The sequence below is a fragment of the Helianthus annuus genome, chromosome 14, assembly GCF_002127325.2.
Source record: "Helianthus annuus cultivar XRQ/B chromosome 14, HanXRQr2.0-SUNRISE, whole genome shotgun sequence".
Lineage (NCBI taxonomy): Eukaryota > Viridiplantae > Streptophyta > Magnoliopsida > Asterales > Asteraceae > Helianthus > Helianthus annuus.
In genome coordinates, this window is record NC_035446.2 from 83,296,407 (window position 1) to 83,313,888 (window position 17,482).

Below are 17,482 nucleotides of genomic sequence, written 5' to 3' on the forward strand. Positions count from 1 at the left end.
ATATATATATATATATATAGGACAATGCTAGATAGAAAACCCTAAAAATTTGAGAAAACCCTAGAAAACCTAATCTCCCGACCTTTTTTTTTTGAAAAAAATAACACATGTAATATACATGTTTTTAAGAGTTCTGAGCCAAAAAAATCAAAAAAGCGCCGAGTGGATGTTTTTAAAAAAAATAAACAAGTTTCAGCAACTTTCGTCACTAACATGTGTTAGACAAAAAATGCTGAAACTTGTTTATTTTTTTAAAAAAAAAAAACACTCGGCGCTTTTTTGATTTTTTTGGCTCAAAACTCTTAAAAACATGTATATTACATGTGTTATTTTTTTCAAAAAAAAAAGTCGGGAGGTTGGGTTTTCTAGGGTTTTCTCAAATTTTTAGGGTTTTCTACCTAGCCCTACCCTATATATATATATATATATATATATATATATATATATATATATATATATTAAAAAATAAATCGAGCCAACCGAGCCGAACCGAACTGAGCGGACCTTTGCTCGTGCTCGGTTCGTTTACAAACCGAACCGATTCGAACCGAGCATTTTTTTTTCAATCGATCTGAATCGAACGAGCAAATTTCGAGCATCTTTCGAACAAGCATCGAACGAGCGCCGAGCAATTTGAACAGCCCTAGTGTAGAATAAAGTCTTTAGGGACTTTTTACGTCACATCAGCGTCACGTAGTTGACAAGCCAATAGAGAGCTTTATTGTTAAATGTCTTGCAATTGGATAAAGCTACTTTTATCATTACTCAATTAATATAATTTTTTAATATAGATTTAATTTTAAAATAATAAGCATCAACATAAGTTTAAAAAAATAATTAAGATAAAACATAAATATATATAAAAATTAACTTAATTAAAATAATTGAAGAGGATTTTGATTTATGTGTATGTTATCAATTTCCCATCTCAAGTAGATGAATCAAATCATAAAAAACGATGCAAAAGAATGGGGTACATCTAAAGAGCCGTTGAGATTAGTACATAACTTACATACGATCTGGGTTGGATATCAACACCTTTATTTTGATTTGGCTAGATTTGATAAGAATGTTAGTATTGAGGAAGATGGAGTGGCTAAGAATCATGCTAATTTTCCTACCGGTAATGGGTTAAAATCTAGACCAATTAGTCAACCAATAGAGAACGGGTATAATGGGTCTTCTGCTTCACAAGTGAAAGGGGAACATGTTGATATGGGAGATGGTGGTGTGAAAGGAAAGGGTTATGAGCTTAATAAAGAGTTGCAAAATCATGTCAAACTTGATAAGGAAAACCTATTGGGCATTTCAAATTATGATTGTATGCTTTTAGCACAAGCAAAAGACGTATATTTATTGATGAATCTATTAAACGTTTGTCATGGTGAAGATTCCCTTGAAGTTGAGATCAAGTATATTGGAGGATTATGGGTGTGTGATGTAGCCGAAGGATACTGATGTCCGTCGTGAAGAACATATAAAAACCAACTAACTCTATAGATAGGGTAAGTCGGATATCAAACCAAAGGAGGATTGTGTAAAGTGTGTAATGCTCAGTTTTGGTTAACTACTACTGAAAAAATAAAACTCAGTTGTGGGTTTGATTGATTATCTAAAATTACGAACTAAAAAGCGAAGTTTAAATCAATAGAGAAACACTGGTTCCTCCAGATTTCAGGTTATACAGCTAGATTCATTTATGTGTTTAATCGAAACACTTACATAGACATAAGTGTTGAATCTAATTAACCAATTGTGATAACCAACGACTAAGAGGGTGTTTGGGATTACGTTTTGAAGTGATTATTTGATTATTGCGTTTGTAAAACATAAATAATCTAAAAAAGTGTTCGGATGAAAAAGTGATTATCTGCCTCCAAAACGCAGTTTTGGAGAAGCATGTACCTACATGCTTTTTCAAAACGTAGTTTTGAAAACGCAAAATCTATTTTGAATACGCATAATCTATTTTGAAAACGCAACACCAAACACCCCCTAAGTACTCCGGTTAATACATAACGGGAGGTTATCAAATAATTATCAATTGCAATTACCAACCCTAATCCCATAGCAAATATATCCCAATTACTAGAACTCTCGGGAGTTGAATGATTAAGAATTAAGGTTTAAATAAAATGCAATCGGTTACAATCGATTAATTAAATCAAAGGTGAAAAGCATCGAATGTTTAGATCACCAAGTTTAAACGATAATCACAAATACATAATATAACCTAACTTACAAAAACCCTCCATCCGGAGGAAACCAAAAGAGTTTAGCCGCTCATCTCACAAGTAAGATCTTCAAAAGCTTGGAGAAAGGATCGTTGCATGATTGATTCGGTAAGATGTGAAGATACGAGGATGATTGATTGAGCTTGAATGCCAAAAAGTTGCCTCATTGCTTCCCTAGTAGATCCTTAGTTGAATAATGATGAAAACTAGGGTTTATTTCATATTAAAATCCGCTAAAGAAACCCTATTCGCGCCCCCTATTTCCCTGCCTTCACCCACGGTTCAGAACCGTGGGCTACGGTTTACATCAGCTCATAAAAATCTCCTCCAGCGTGGGTGAAGGTATACAGCGTGCGTCAAGGTACAGGGTCCCTGTTTGTTTTATATCTTAGCATAGCAAAACCGTGACCCATGGTTCCGAACCGTGGGTGAAAACGTGAACGACTTAGCTTTCTTCCAACATTTTTGCAACTTTCATCAAATGTCAAGATTGGTCCCCAACTTTACTCCCATCATTTTCTTAACATATACCCATCATATAACTTTCGTTTAATGACCAGGAGACCCCTTAACTTTACAAACTCTTGTTTCTTCATATTTCAGCCATTATTAACTTTCAGATAATTACCAAACGCCCCCTATACTTTGTAAAATCTTGTTTCTTGCACATTTAGGCACAAAGCAACTTCCAATTAAGTACTGACTAGTCCCTGAACTTCGTTCTTTGATGCTTCTTGTACTCTCAAGTCGTTTTCCCAACCGAACAAGTTCCGAATCCGTACCGAAATCTACAATAACCATTCCAATGCATTCCACGCCATCTCTAACCGTCATAACATCACGAATTACGTGTTTAACCTGCAGATCAACGAATATTCGTAGTTATCTCATTCAAGGAAAGTAAACACATAAAACACATACACAACTCATGAAATAGGCACTTTAATTCTCGGGTTTCACCCTCTCCATCAGATACATAGTATTCAAGTAACAAAAGACCCGCATTTAGGATAAATTACCCCGTATCTGATAAGAATAGATAGTTATTAATGTATTGTCAATGATTTGCAGGTAAATGTTGAAAAGGAGATGAACTGGACGTAAAAGAGACTTTTTGATTAGAAGACAAGAAGCTCATGTGGGTGTTTTAGGTTTGTTGGTCTAGTTAATTTAATAACCCTAACACGATTACGTGAGTTAACTTAATATCTTTTAAACATGTTTATCTAGTTTTAAATTTATAAGAAAGGATTATTACTTAGACTAAACACACACAATAGGAAAGTGTACATATCGTTTGTAGTAAAGTTTAGGTAAAAACCAAGTATCGAATCCAAAGGATACAACTTTTACTACTCAACTTTAAATTACCAACTAGTCCATTAATTATTTTTTGCTTATTTGTTAATTTATATATAAAACCAGAAAATAAAAGCATGTAACAGAGAATTAGTAGAGAATATCAAGAGCATGAAGAGTGCTGCTTTGGATTTTAGACTCCACTTGAGATGAATTATAGTTAGGATATTGGCAAGTGGTGTGGTGAATTTAAGTAGAAAACTCAACTAACAGTTTTCCATTAGATTTACAAATTATGTTTTGAAGTTAAAATAGAATTAGGTCCGATTAAAGTTAAATCATTGCTCTTGCTTAGAAAAAGACTACGTTTAAAGAGAAATTCCCTAAGTTTGGATTAAAGACATCCAACAACTCTTCTTCTTTTAGAACACTATAGATTATGATCCTTCTAGTCGTGATCCATCTTATGGGACCATCATATAGGTGCTAATGATACTTGTGATTGGTTGAGGTGATTGATCTCTATTTAATGAGTGATGCTATAATAATAAAATATATAAAAAGACGTATAGTATTTTAACATGGGTTCATCAACTATTGGTTCACGCCAAGCCTAACACATAGACCATGTTAGACAAGTCGCATAACCAAGTTTTGGCTTATCATTAAAGCCTAACAAATAGACCGTGCAGACCAACAATAATATCCTTGATAAACGAGGGTTGATCACAAGATTTGTTTCCACAAATGGGTCAACCTCTATTCCAAAATGGGATCCCCTACTAGTATATGGGTTATCACACACCATGAGTGTACTAAAAGGCTTCACACCACTAAGGTTATCAAGAACACCCACAAGATCAAAGACCAAAACCGGATCAGAAGCCTCATTAATGAAGAAGTAGGGTAGAGAGAATTATTAAAGACATAACACACCACTTTGCCAAAGTTTAAACATATAATTCATACCAAGAAACACTATATGCTTAGCCAAGAATGCCATAGTAACTTATCCACGAGCAATGTTCATGGAAAGGATCATGGTGAATCATGTGTAATAATCAAACAACAAAATGAAGGTTGTTGATTAAAAGTTCTTTCTCACTCAAACTAATGTGAAAAGTGGGAGATGAATTGTTGGAATTGGATGAGAAAAAGGGCAGACAAGGGCCTCTATTTATAGGCTGAAGAGGCACAGGGGTGCATGGGGATGCACGGTCGTGCCCCGTCCTTTCTCCCGAAAAGCATTTGTCATTCTCGTCCTTTCCCGGTTGTTTCTATTGCAAATTATGTGATAGGCATGGGTGTGCATGGGCATGCATAACCATGCATGGAAAGGTATGTATGTGAAAAGTGGGAGAGGAATTGTTGGAATTGGATGAGAAAAAGGGTAGACAAGGGCCTCTATTAATAGGCTGAAGAGGCACAGGGGTGCATCGGGATGCGCGGTCATGTCCCGTCCTTTCTCCCAAAAAGCATTTGTCATTCTCGTCCTTTCCCGGTCGTTTCTATTGCAAATTATGTGATTGGCATAGGCATGCATGGGATGCATAACCATGAATGGAAAGGTGTCCAAACAAGGCTTGAACAGGTGTCATTCTTGTCGGATCTCGAAGCTTCCAACAATTGTCTTGTTCATGCACAAGCGTGCATGGGCATACACAGTCCTTCCTTTGCACATCGTGGACTTTTGCTGACCATTCTTAGGTTGACTTGTTGACTTTGTGCTACTTGGTGTTATCCATGGTCGTGTCATAGCCTGGCACGATCGTGTCCATAGCCTGGCACAGTCGTGCCTATCTGGAAACTTGCTGATTTTCTTGGAATCTTGAGTTTTTGCCTTGTTTTTGCTTGTTTTTCATCTCATTTCATCCAGAGACCTTAAAAACATATAATTACCAAATAGGAAAGATTTAGGTAGTATATACAATCATAAAAAGTACCTTAAAATAATGGTAATTATGTACTAAATATATGTATAATTAATGGCACATCAGAAGCTTGGGTGAAAATAGAAGAGTTTGACCCATACCCGATTGAAGAAAGTACGGTGCATACCCGCCGTTGGCAGGAAAAGAAAAACAACATTGAGAATTGAACCCTTAATAGGCCCATACCAAATAGAGTACACCTCGTACCCATTAGGCTCAATACGACCTGTATTGATGTCGAAACCCTAATTATCGCCTATGTGTGTGTGTGTGTGTGTGTATATATATTTATATTACGATGGAGAACACTAAAACAAATTTTAATGTCTAGAATGACATAAACGGCTACAAAACACATGTTTGAAAGAAACGGATGAGGAAGTGGAGAGAATTGATGATCTAACATCGTGGGAAGCAAAATTTGACTCTCCGAGTTACATCTTTACAGTTTTCTTGTCTTGGAACTTATATTCGATGATGATTTTAGTTTATGTGTTGATTTTGTTCATCATGTCAGGCTAAACATCTTTATAACTATCTGGACGAGATGATTCATTGAATGATTCACGTTTTAATGATTGATTTGCTATTAGTATGATTTTAGTAGTTTTTATGGATTAATCTTATGATCTATATGAGCGTATGTAAAGTATTGATCATGTTGTTGATTGTGTGGTTGTATCGGTCTACCTATTAAGTTAAGCATGTTAGATTCGGTATCTTCTATCAGGTTATATTGACGTCCATTAACTTAGGGCTTGAAACCTTAATCAATAATAGATAATCTAACATCATAAATTGGTAAAATACGTGGGCTATCTATGTGAAGGATCTGAATAAAAGGGTCTGGAAACTAGTTAGAGTTTTCTGTATGATTGACCTTGATTAGTTCGTAAGTTGCTATGTTCGTAGTACAGTTTTGGCACCAACCTAGAAACCATAAGTCATAAGAATCCATATCAATACTAGCTTTACCCAGTTAGATCTTGAGGTGTGTCTGTAGTTTTAACCCTAGCTTGGTAGGATTAACCTTAGTTGGTATTAATCAATCTTAGCATTTCATACGCTACTATCAATGTTAGGCCTTGAAGTAGTTTAATAAGCAATATCTTACATTAATTTAGCCATTCTTTGTTGATTCAATCCTGGATAGTTATATTTTCTTAAATATTGATTATTTTCCATAAGTTATTTGAAGTATTAGTTTTCTTAGTTATAATTAAGTCTAATCTTTCATAGAAGCTATCATGTCCTACGATTGATACTCAGTTCATTACATGAACTATACTATGCTAATGATAGGTACACTTGCATGTTACGTGTGTAGTTAGTATTTTAGGTCTCTTACCTTAAAATTTGTATGCGCATTGTTTAATATTATTATTACTATTCGAGCACATCGGGGACACGAAACTTTTGAAAAAGGTTTTGATATGGTAGTGTAATAATATTACTTCCTTTATTTTTACTATTTTAGTATCATAGGATTTTTGTTTATGCGTAATCAAGATCCGGAAAATTAATATCACCGCTTCCTGAACCTGAACAAATGCTACGAAAGAACTCTAAGAAGAAAGATAAGTGATGTGTAGAAAATGCAACATATAAATTACATCAATTGTAGCATAAAACTAACTCTTTTTTAGTACCAATGTTGGAAAAAGTGTGTTTTAGTCTTCCTTTTGTATTTTCAGGATTAAATGAGCTCAAATAAACAAAAGAAGCAAAAAGGCAACTAAATCTAACATAAATACAAGAAAAGGAACAAATGTGGCATGCCCGACCCCCCGACAGCATCTTCCCAAGCAAAAACAAGAGAACAACAGGCTGAACACGCCCCATGCTCAATGAGCACGGGGGCGTGCCCAAGTGTCAGCAGAAAAGACAAAGTTGTAGAAGCTTCTATCACCCACCACGGGGGCGTGCCCAGTGGACACGGGGCCATGGTCAACTCTAAGATTCGCAGAATCTGAGGAAATCTTGATAGTACAGATACGCTTCTGCACACGGGGTCGTGCCCAGCGGACACGGGGGTGTGGTCAACTAATGCAGACAAACTGCAGTTAATGAAGAAAGAGAAGAGGGATGGGCACGGGGCCGTGCCCGAGCTTCTGTTCAGGCTATAAATATGGGTGTTTGGCTCACTTGCAAATCATCCCTTGGCACACCACTTCTCTCACACTCCACCACCACCACAACACCATCATCCACCACCATCATCCATCATCCATCATAGAGTGTGTGAGTCGTCTCGGGATCCAAGATTGATCGTAAGAGTTCTTGACAATCAAAGGCCGTGTTTGCCTAAGTCTCTTACATCACTTGGTGAAGACAAGCATTTAGTGTAATACTTTTTATTTTTAATCTTTTCGCACTTTTTATTTGGTTATGTATTAATGACTTTAATAACTAGTTTTATATGTTGAAGATGATTCTTCCTTATCATTTGTCCGTGGTGTCTTGGCATTATTTTATTGTCTATATAAAATAAAAGATTTTCACCATTCATATCTCCACGGTCTATATGGAGATATGTTGGCTACCTGGTCAGGGGTTAAGAGAATGGTTTGGTAAGAGTCTTGCCATTGTTCAGTGTATAGATCCTGCAAGGACCCGGGTCAAATTTAGTAGGACCTCCTTCAATACCCAATGGTATTGGATGGCGGGGTCCAAACTCTTTGATCCCCTCATATGTAAACTACTATTAAAACTTTAACCCGGCTACTTAGGACTGTATCCCTGCTGACTCAGACTACTTAGCCGAGGGTAACGTCACCTTGAAAAGAGGGGCCTACCACATTATGCATTAATAACTTAATTAATTATCTTTCAATAATCCGACCCTTTAGGATTGTATCCTTGCTGACTCAAACTACTGGGTTGAGGGTAACGTCACCTTCAAAAGAGGGACCTACTACAATAACTTAGATAATCTCTTAAAAAGTGCAAAAGTGCGGAAATAATCAAAGGTTACACTAAAGACGAGTCGGATTCAAGTGATTCATCTTGTCTATATGTTTTTATTCTATTTTTATTTTCAGCATTTTAGTTTTTATTTTCTAGTTTAAAACCGTTTTCCTAAATCTTTTATTTGATTAGACGCTGAGGATAAACCGGTATTAAAAGCTCTTGTGTCCTTGGACGACCTCGGTATCTTACCAACACTATACTACGCTCACGATGGGTGCACTTGCCCATATGTGTGTTTGGTGTTTGTAAATATCGTATTTTATAAATTTAAAACTTGACTAAAGTGGTTAAAAAGGGCTAAAAATATATATAAAAATATATCACACCACACACGCATCAAGTTTTTGGCGCCATTGTCGGGGACACAAGGATTTTAAGAAAGCTTAAAATCAACGGCCTAATCATTTTTTCTTATTTTTCTATTTTTTTAGGATTTTTCTTAATTTTTCAGTTTCTACAGAGCTCAGCACGGGCCGTGCCCAGCGTTGTTACTGACAGTTTTTATTTTCCGAGTTACAGAGAGCTGAGCACGGGGCCGTGTCGGTGCAACACGGGGTCGTGTCAAACTCCCCAGTAACAGGGATCTGGAAAACAATTACAGTATCTCCGACCACAGGCCGTGTTCATTGAGCACGGGGCCGTGGTGAACCTTCTGACCAACTTTCTTTTTTGTTTTCGTTGCAGGACTTGGAACCCAGGCAGCACACCTAAACCTTCTACGTAGTGTATGAGCTCCAGTTCCAGCTGAGACATAAAAGAGCCTTTAGACGAACCCGAACGCTTTCTAAGAAAAAGACGTAAAGCTAAAAACCAAGAGAAAGTTTCGGGGGACCTACTTCCGATGGCGGACCAACGTATCCACATGGATTACCTACAGTCCACCGTAGGTAATCTTGGCGCTGCTATCAATGCACCGAATGTCGATGCCAACAACTTCGAACTTCGGCCGCATTTGATCCAAATGCTCCAAAATTCCGCAACCTTTCACGGGCTTGCGGATGAAGATCCCCATTTGCATATTACCAACTTTTTGGAAATATGTGATACCTTCCGGATCAACGGAGCATCAAATGACGCCATCCGCCTTCGAATGTTTCCATTTTCATTAGAAGAACGAGCTAAGGCTTGGCATAATGCCCTCCCAGTTGGCTCGGTAAACACCTGGGATGAACTAGCCCAAAAGTTTTTATATAAGTATTTCCCTCCTGCGAAAACGGCTAAATTAATGACTGAAATTAATACATACTCACAAGAGGATAAGGAATCCTTATATGAAACTTGGGAAAGGTTCAAGGAGCTACTGAGAAAGTGCCCTCATCATGGTCTTGCGGTTTGGCAACAAGTATCCACTTTCTACAATGGATTGTTGCCACACACAAGACAAACACTCGACTCTAGCTCCGGGGGACATTTAGGTAATCGTCGCCCAAATGAAATTTATAATCAAATTGGGGAAATTGCTCAAACCAATTTTCAGTGGCACACTCCCCGAGGCAATAAATCTATTGCCCCGGGCGCCCATAAGGTTGACGAAAGCACTTCTTTACAAGCCCAAATCGAGGCCCTCTCTTCAAAAATCAAAAAGTTAGAAATGACAAAAGCGGCCTCGGTTATGGCTTGTGAAGGGTGTGGTGAGCCACATGAAAATTGGAGTTGTATGAAAGAATTAGATGATCAAACAGAAACGGTAAACTACATTGATAATAGACCTAGACCGTCGGGTCCTCCAACAGGTACCTACAACCAAGGATGGCGTAACCACCCTAACATTGGTTGGAGAGAACCCAGCAATAGTAGTAACCAACAAAATCTAAACCAACGAACAAACTTTCAGCAACCAAGACATGAGTCACAAAATTTCTCTCAACAACAAGGGGGACGAGAGAGGCTTGAAGATACTGTATCTCGCCTCATCTCCGACACCGAAAAGAAAAACTCGGATCGATTTCAACAATTGGAATCGAACTTTGGAAATCAACAAGCTAGTATTCAAAACATTGAAAAACAATTAAATCAAATAGCTCAAAATTTCTCCGAGAGACCACAAGGCGCGTTACCAAGTAATACTGAAACCAACCCAAAGGCACAAGTACATCTCATCACATTGAGAAATCGTACCGTGGGCCCCGAAGAGGCCCCATTGCCTTCAACTGAAACTAGCCGGTCTAGCCAGTCCACAACTTCGCCAACACTCCAACAAGAGACGGCTCCTACACCAAATCAAGAGCCGACCAAGAGTCCTCCGATTCCATACCCCGGTCGGCTAGTCCGTCAAAAGACCGATGAGCAATTCACAAAGTTCAAAAAATTACTAAAACAATTTCATGTTAATATTCCATTTATTGAAGTCCTAACCCAAATGCCTAAATATTCAAAATTAATGAGGGACTTCCTCACTAATAAAAGGAAAATTGAATCATTGTATTTAGTTAATTTAAGCGAAGAATGCTCCGCCTTGCTACTCAACAAACTCCCGCAAAAGAAGATCGATCCTGGAAGCTTCACAATCCCTTGTTCGATTGGGGAATCCCCCATTCGTAATGCACTAGCCGATCTCGGGGCTAGTATAAACCTCATACCCGCATCAATGTTCAACCGACTCGGCCTAGGAAAAACAAGCCCTACAAAAATGAGCATACAACTCGCCGATAGGTCCGTAAAATATCCACAAGGTCTCGCTGAAAATCTATTAGTCAAGGTAGGCGAATTCATTTTCCCAGCCGACTTTGTCATACTAGATATGGAAGAAGATACCGAAGTACAACTCATCTTAGGAAGACCCTTCCTAGCTACAGCCCACGCAGTAGTAGACATGAATGGTGGAACACTAACATTGAGGATTGTTAACAAGGAAATGAAGTTTGGAGTTGGAAAGAGAGTAGAAGACGACGATCCGGTCAATTACATGAAGGTCATAGACTTAAGTTTGGATGATGCTCTCCGACGGTGCAACATGGGATGCAACACATCCCGCTTGAGTAGCATATGACTGGCTTTGGGTCTAGCCAAAGACCCTTATAAACGTGGCGCACCACGGAGGCATTCCGCGGAACTATCCTTAGTTTAGCTTAGATTAATTTTTATGCTTTCTAGTTTAGTTTTAATTTTCAGGAATAAAAAACACTCAAGATGGTGAAGGATAACAAGGGAAACTTGCACCAGCACCCCATGCACAAAAACAGAACGTCCCGAAAATTTTTCTTCGTTACAGCAAGTTCAGCATGGGTCGTGCCCACCCAACACAGCCCCGTGCTGCACAATCTGCAAGAAATGCCCAGTTCAGGTAACTGGACACGGGGCGTGCTCACTGAACACGCCCCCGTTCCCAGGCTTCTGTTTCTTTTTATCAATTTCTGTTACTGGCGATCTGAACATGTGGCCGTGCCCGGACACCACGGGGCCATGTCCAGACGTCCAGTAACATAAATTTTTGCTTTTTCACACCTTTTTACACTTCCAATCAACCTAAAAACTTATTTTTGGGACACATTGAGGACAATGTGTAATTTAAGTGTGGGGGGATGCTAAAACCTTGAATTTTTTGCAAATCCTAATCACAAGCCTTACACAAAACTCTATTGGAACCGCTAATCACCCCAAATTTTTTTAAAAAAAATTTCATTTCTTTTTACTTGTCTTGGTTTAAGTTGGGAATTACAAGTTTTAAAAAGGTTATGTTTTTACAAATTTACAACCGATAGCGTCGTGATAAAAAAAAAACCAACATAAGAAAATTATGAAACGACATGACAATTTAATTAAAACTTGATTATATATACTTGATCACATAAAAACCCATTCCTACAAAAAGTGAGTTTTGAGCCTTTATTGAGCATATAAATACATATCTTTAAACTAAATGCTCATTTTTCGTTTCTTGTGTGAATAGCCGCTTGGTTTCTTACAACTCTAGAACTTGCCACGACGATACCTTACCGGTCCTTACCAACTTAAACCCAAGTAAGTAAATGATGGAGGCATTAGGACTAACCCTTTTTATTTCTACACTATTATTTTTCTTTTTTTTTACCACCTACCCAAAATCCCCCTAGTTAACCCCTTTGAGCCTAAACCTTTTCATTTCTTAACCCAAAACAAACACCCTTTTACCCGCCAAAACCTTTTTTATTTTAAACCCTTTATTTTAGAAACAAAGCTCGGTTTTTCTTATGACTTCCTGAAAAAAAAAATTGATAATGAAGCCAAAAGAAATAAACAAATAAGTTTATCAAAAAGAACTTTGTTTGAAAGAAATGCTTCATCAAAATAAAAAGTTATGAAAAATAAAAAGTCTTACGAAAACCGATGCTTTTTACGCCTTTCGCCTTTTTTTCTACTAACCACTAACCCAACCACCTACCTTTAACCCAAGCCTAACCCTTCACCCCCAAAGTCCTCTTGATATTTACAAAGGTATATAGTTAAAAAGGAGGAGGACTGATTGCTTGGCAAGCTTATGGTAGGAGTAAGTTCCATGCCGCTCTCGAGTGTTTCACAAAAATACATTTTCGGCCGAGTGTTGAGTGATCTCCCGTGAGGTATGTGAACTTGTATATAAATGGAATTTTAAAAAAGGCATGTTATGCCCAAATAAGTAATTTATCTTATGTAATGTTTTAAATAAATCATGACGAATAGGATTGTAAATAAAATAAAAATAAAACCTAATAAAAATCTTGGAATCCCGACACTCTATGACAAGCCCAAAAACCTTCTCTTCTACCCATTCCATTTGGGAGTGAAAAGCCACATTATAAAGAGTTTTGCTTGAGGACAAGCAAAGATTCAAGTGTGGGGGTATATGATGTGTACAAAATGCAACATATAAATTACATCAATAGTGGCATAAAACTAACCCTTTTTTAGTAATAATGATGGAAAAAGTGTGTTTTTGTCTTTCTTTTGTATTTTCAGGATTAAATGAGCTCAAATGAACAAAAGAAGCAAAAAGGCAACTACATCTAACATAAATACAAGAAAAGGAACAACCTGGCATGCCCGACCCCCCGACAGCATCTTCCCAAGCAAAAACAAGAGAACAGCAGGCTGAACACGCCCCGTGCTCAATGAGCACGGTGGCGTGCCTAAGTGTCAACAGAAAAGACAAAGTTGTAGAAGCTTCTATCACCCACCATGGGGGCGTGCCCAGCCGACATGGGGCCGTGGTCAACTCTAAGATTCGCAGAATCTGAGGAAATCTTGATAGTATAGATATGCTTCTGCACACGGGGTCGTGCCCAGTGGACACGGGGGCGTGGTCAACTAATGCAAACAAACTGCAATTAATGAAGAAAGAGAAGAGGGATGGGCACGGGGCCGTGCCCAATGGACACGGGGTCGTGCCCGAGCTTCTGTTCAAGATATAAATAGGGCTGCATGGCTCACTTGCAAATCATCCCTTGGCACACCACTTCTCTCACACTTCACCCACACTCCACCACCACCACAACACCATCATCCACCACCATCATCCATCATCCATCATAGAGTGTGTGAGTCGTCTCGGGATCCAAGATTGATCGTAAGAGTTCTTGACAATCAAAGGCCATGTTTGCCTAAGTCTCTTACATCACTTGGTGAAGACAAGCATTTAGTGTAATACTTTTTATTTTTAATCTTTTCGCACTTTTTATTTGGTTATGTATTAATGACTTTAATAACTAGTTTTATATGTTGAAGGTGATTCTTCCTTATCATTTGTCCGTGGTGTCTTGGCATTATTTTACTGTCTATATAAAATAAAAGATTTTCACCATTCATATCTCCATGGTCTATATGGAGATATGTTGGCTACCTGGTCGGGGGTTAAGGGAATGGTTTGGTAAGAGTCTTGCCATTGTTCAGTGTATAGATCCTGCAAGGACCTGGGTCAAATTTAGTAGGACCTCCTTCAATACCCAATGGTATTGGATGGCGGGGGTCCAAACTCTTTGATCCCCTCATATGTAAACTACTATTAAAACTTTAACCCGGCTACTTAGGACTGTATCCCTGCTGACTCAGACTACTTAGCCGAGGGTAACGTCACCTTGAAAAGAGGGGCCTACCACATTATGCATTAATAACTTAATTAATTATCTTTCAATAATCCGACCCTTTAGGATTATATCCTTGCTAACTCAAACTACTGGGTTGAGGGTAACGTCACCTTCAAAAGAGGGGCCCTACTACAATAACTAAGATAATCTATTAAAATTTGCAAAAGTGCGGAAATAATCAAAGGTTACACTGAAGGCGAGTCGGATCCAAGTGATTCATCTTGTCTATCTGTTTTTATTCTTTTTTTATTTTCAGCATTTTAGTTTTTATTTTCTAGTTTAAAACATTTTTCCTAAATTTTTTATTTGATTAGAGGTTGAGGATAAACCGGTATTAAAAGCTCTTGTGTCCTTGGACGACCTCGGTATCTTACCAACACTATACTACGCTCACGATGGGTGCACTTGCCCATATGTGTGTTTGGTGTTAGTAAATATCGTGTTTTATAAATTTAAAACTTGACTAAAGTGGTTAAAAAAGGCTAAAAATATATATAAAAATATATCACACCACACACGCATCAGTAAGATAGAACTTGTGAAGATTCAATTGGAATTTTTTCCTGAAGTTATGAAAACCGAAGAACTAGAAATCTAGTCGAAATGGGAGACCCCGCATAAACCATATCACATCACATTCAACCATCTACTAATCTTTTGTCTAGTACCACTCGACCTACTACTCATGCATAGACTTTCCAAATTCCGCCCAGTCATTCAATTAATCCAAACTAGCTACCAGTTTTCTGGACTAAAGGATGAAGATCCTAATGCTCATATTGACATCTTCCTCCAACTCTGTGATACTTTGAAAATCAATGGAGTTTCGCCCGATGTAATCAAATTGTTCTTTCCATTCTCACTTACTAGTAAAGCCTGGACTTGGGTTTCTTCTCAACCAGGAGGTTCTAAAAGCACCTGGGAAATCTTAGTTGAAAAGTTTCTAAATAAGTATTATTTTGCTTTCTAACTTATCGTCAGCTAGAAGGAGAATCATTCACTGAAGCAGGGGAGTGTTACAAAGAGATTATTAGGATGTGCCCAAATCACGAAGTGGAATCATGGTTGATCTGCCAAACTTTCTACGAAGGTTTATTATCAGATTCTAGGTAAATCCTAGGTATAATTGCTAAGGTAGTGTTTGCATATGTTAGGAAGCTTTATTTGTAAATATTGAAGAAAATCTCAATCAACTGGATCTCTAAAGAAGATAACAGTCCTGAAGAACATAGCAAGATGAAGAAAATCAGTTGGGACAACTGAAAAGCAAAGTATCTACTACAAAGAATCTCAAGTTGATAAAGAGTTGATTTGGATTATCAGAGAAGGTCGTTTCTGATGGATCTGATGATATTTGTGATGAAATATCATCAGTTTCTGACAAATTCTGATCATCAAACTTTCTGATGATTTCTTCACCATAATTTCTGATGAAGTGGCTTATCAGAAATTCTGATGACAGACCCACTTGTCTAAAATCACAACTCTATCCTGCCACCCATGACCGAAGCATGACATTATTGGTTTTCATGATTACAAATGCAACTTGAACAATGGATTCAATGAATATGTCAAATTGCTACTTTATGCAGGACTTATTGCATGAATAAACAATTGTTTATTCATGTCCACAGCCGTCTATAAATAGAAGGCTCGAGAGGCAGAAGATACTTGAGTTTGAAGCTTAGCATTCACATACAAACACCACAGAAATCAAGATTCATTTGTATTAGATAATAATCTTACAATCACCTTGTTAAACTAATTTGTTTCAAAGTGATATAAACTTGATAATTCTGTAGGTCTTGTTTCTTGAAAGTCTGATTTCCATTTCCGCACATCCTTTTCACATATACTGAAATCACTTGCCATATTACGTAAAAAGAAGTTGTTAAGGCCATACTGGGTCCAACAATTGGTATCAGAGCAGACTGAATAAATTATTTTCAAACGATCAATCACTCTTCTTCTTTTTTCTAAATATGGCCAGCTTTCAAACCCGGAATAATGCTTTTAACATTGGTTCTATGTCCAAACCTCCGACTCTGGTCAGGGAGGAATACCCCCAATGGAAAATCAGGATGGTCAATTTCCTTAATGGTTATGACCGAGCTCTGTTTCAATCCATTGAAAGGGGTCCACATATACCAATGACTGAAATACCAGCAATTCCAGCAACTGACCAAACACCAGGAATCCCTGCCTCTCGTGCTCCCAAAAATGAAATAAACTGGAGCCCGGAAGACAAGGATCTGGTGGTTAAGGATGAAAGAGCAAAATCACTCTTAATAATGGCCATCCCTAATGACATATTTTCACAAGTTGATGCTTGTGCATCAGCCAAAGAAATATGGGATCAGTTGGAAAATCTTTGTGAAGGAGGAGAAAGGATGAAAAGAAACAAGAGAACAAACAACGTCTCATCCTATGAAAGGTTTAAAAGTTTACCTAATGAAAAGTTAAATGACACATATCAAAGGTTCACAAAACTTTTAAACGAGCTAAAGAAATTTGGAATAACTAAATCAAATGATGAAAGAAACATTAAATTTCTTGATGCTTTGCCTAGAGAATGGAGAAGTCTCACAATGACTTTGTCCTCAACCTTAGAACTAGGAAACATGAGTCTTCACGACTTATATAGCATCTTGATCCCCAGAGAAGAAGAAATATTTGAAGAAACCATTCAAAGAGGGGGATCTTTAGCTCTTATCTCTAACCCACAAAGACAAACAACTTCCAATGATCCACAACCATCAAACAGCCAGGCCCTTGAAACTTCTGATTCATCATCAGATTTTTCAGTCTTTGCTGATGCAATAGCATTGCTCACCAAAACATTTGAGCAAAGGTTGAGGGGAGGAGGCCAGAGGTACAAGAGGAGTGATAGAAGGAGGATGGATGATAGATCTAAAGATGATGTTAGATCTAAGGATAAAGGAAAGGCTGAGGTGGTGTGTTACAAGTGCAAGCAAAAAGGTCATTATGCATCTGAGTGTAAGACCAAGAA

At 37.8% G+C, this 17,482-nt stretch overlaps 1 non-coding gene across 1 annotated transcript; it reads right to left on the bottom strand.

Moving 5' to 3' along the window:
• Nucleotides 1–9,653: 9,653 nt before the first annotated feature.
• Nucleotides 9,654–9,760, bottom strand: LOC118486866. The gene has a single exon (XR_004880033.1). It is a non-coding gene; the product is annotated as a small nucleolar RNA R71 (small nucleolar RNA).
• Nucleotides 9,761–17,482: the final 7,722 nt, after the last annotated feature.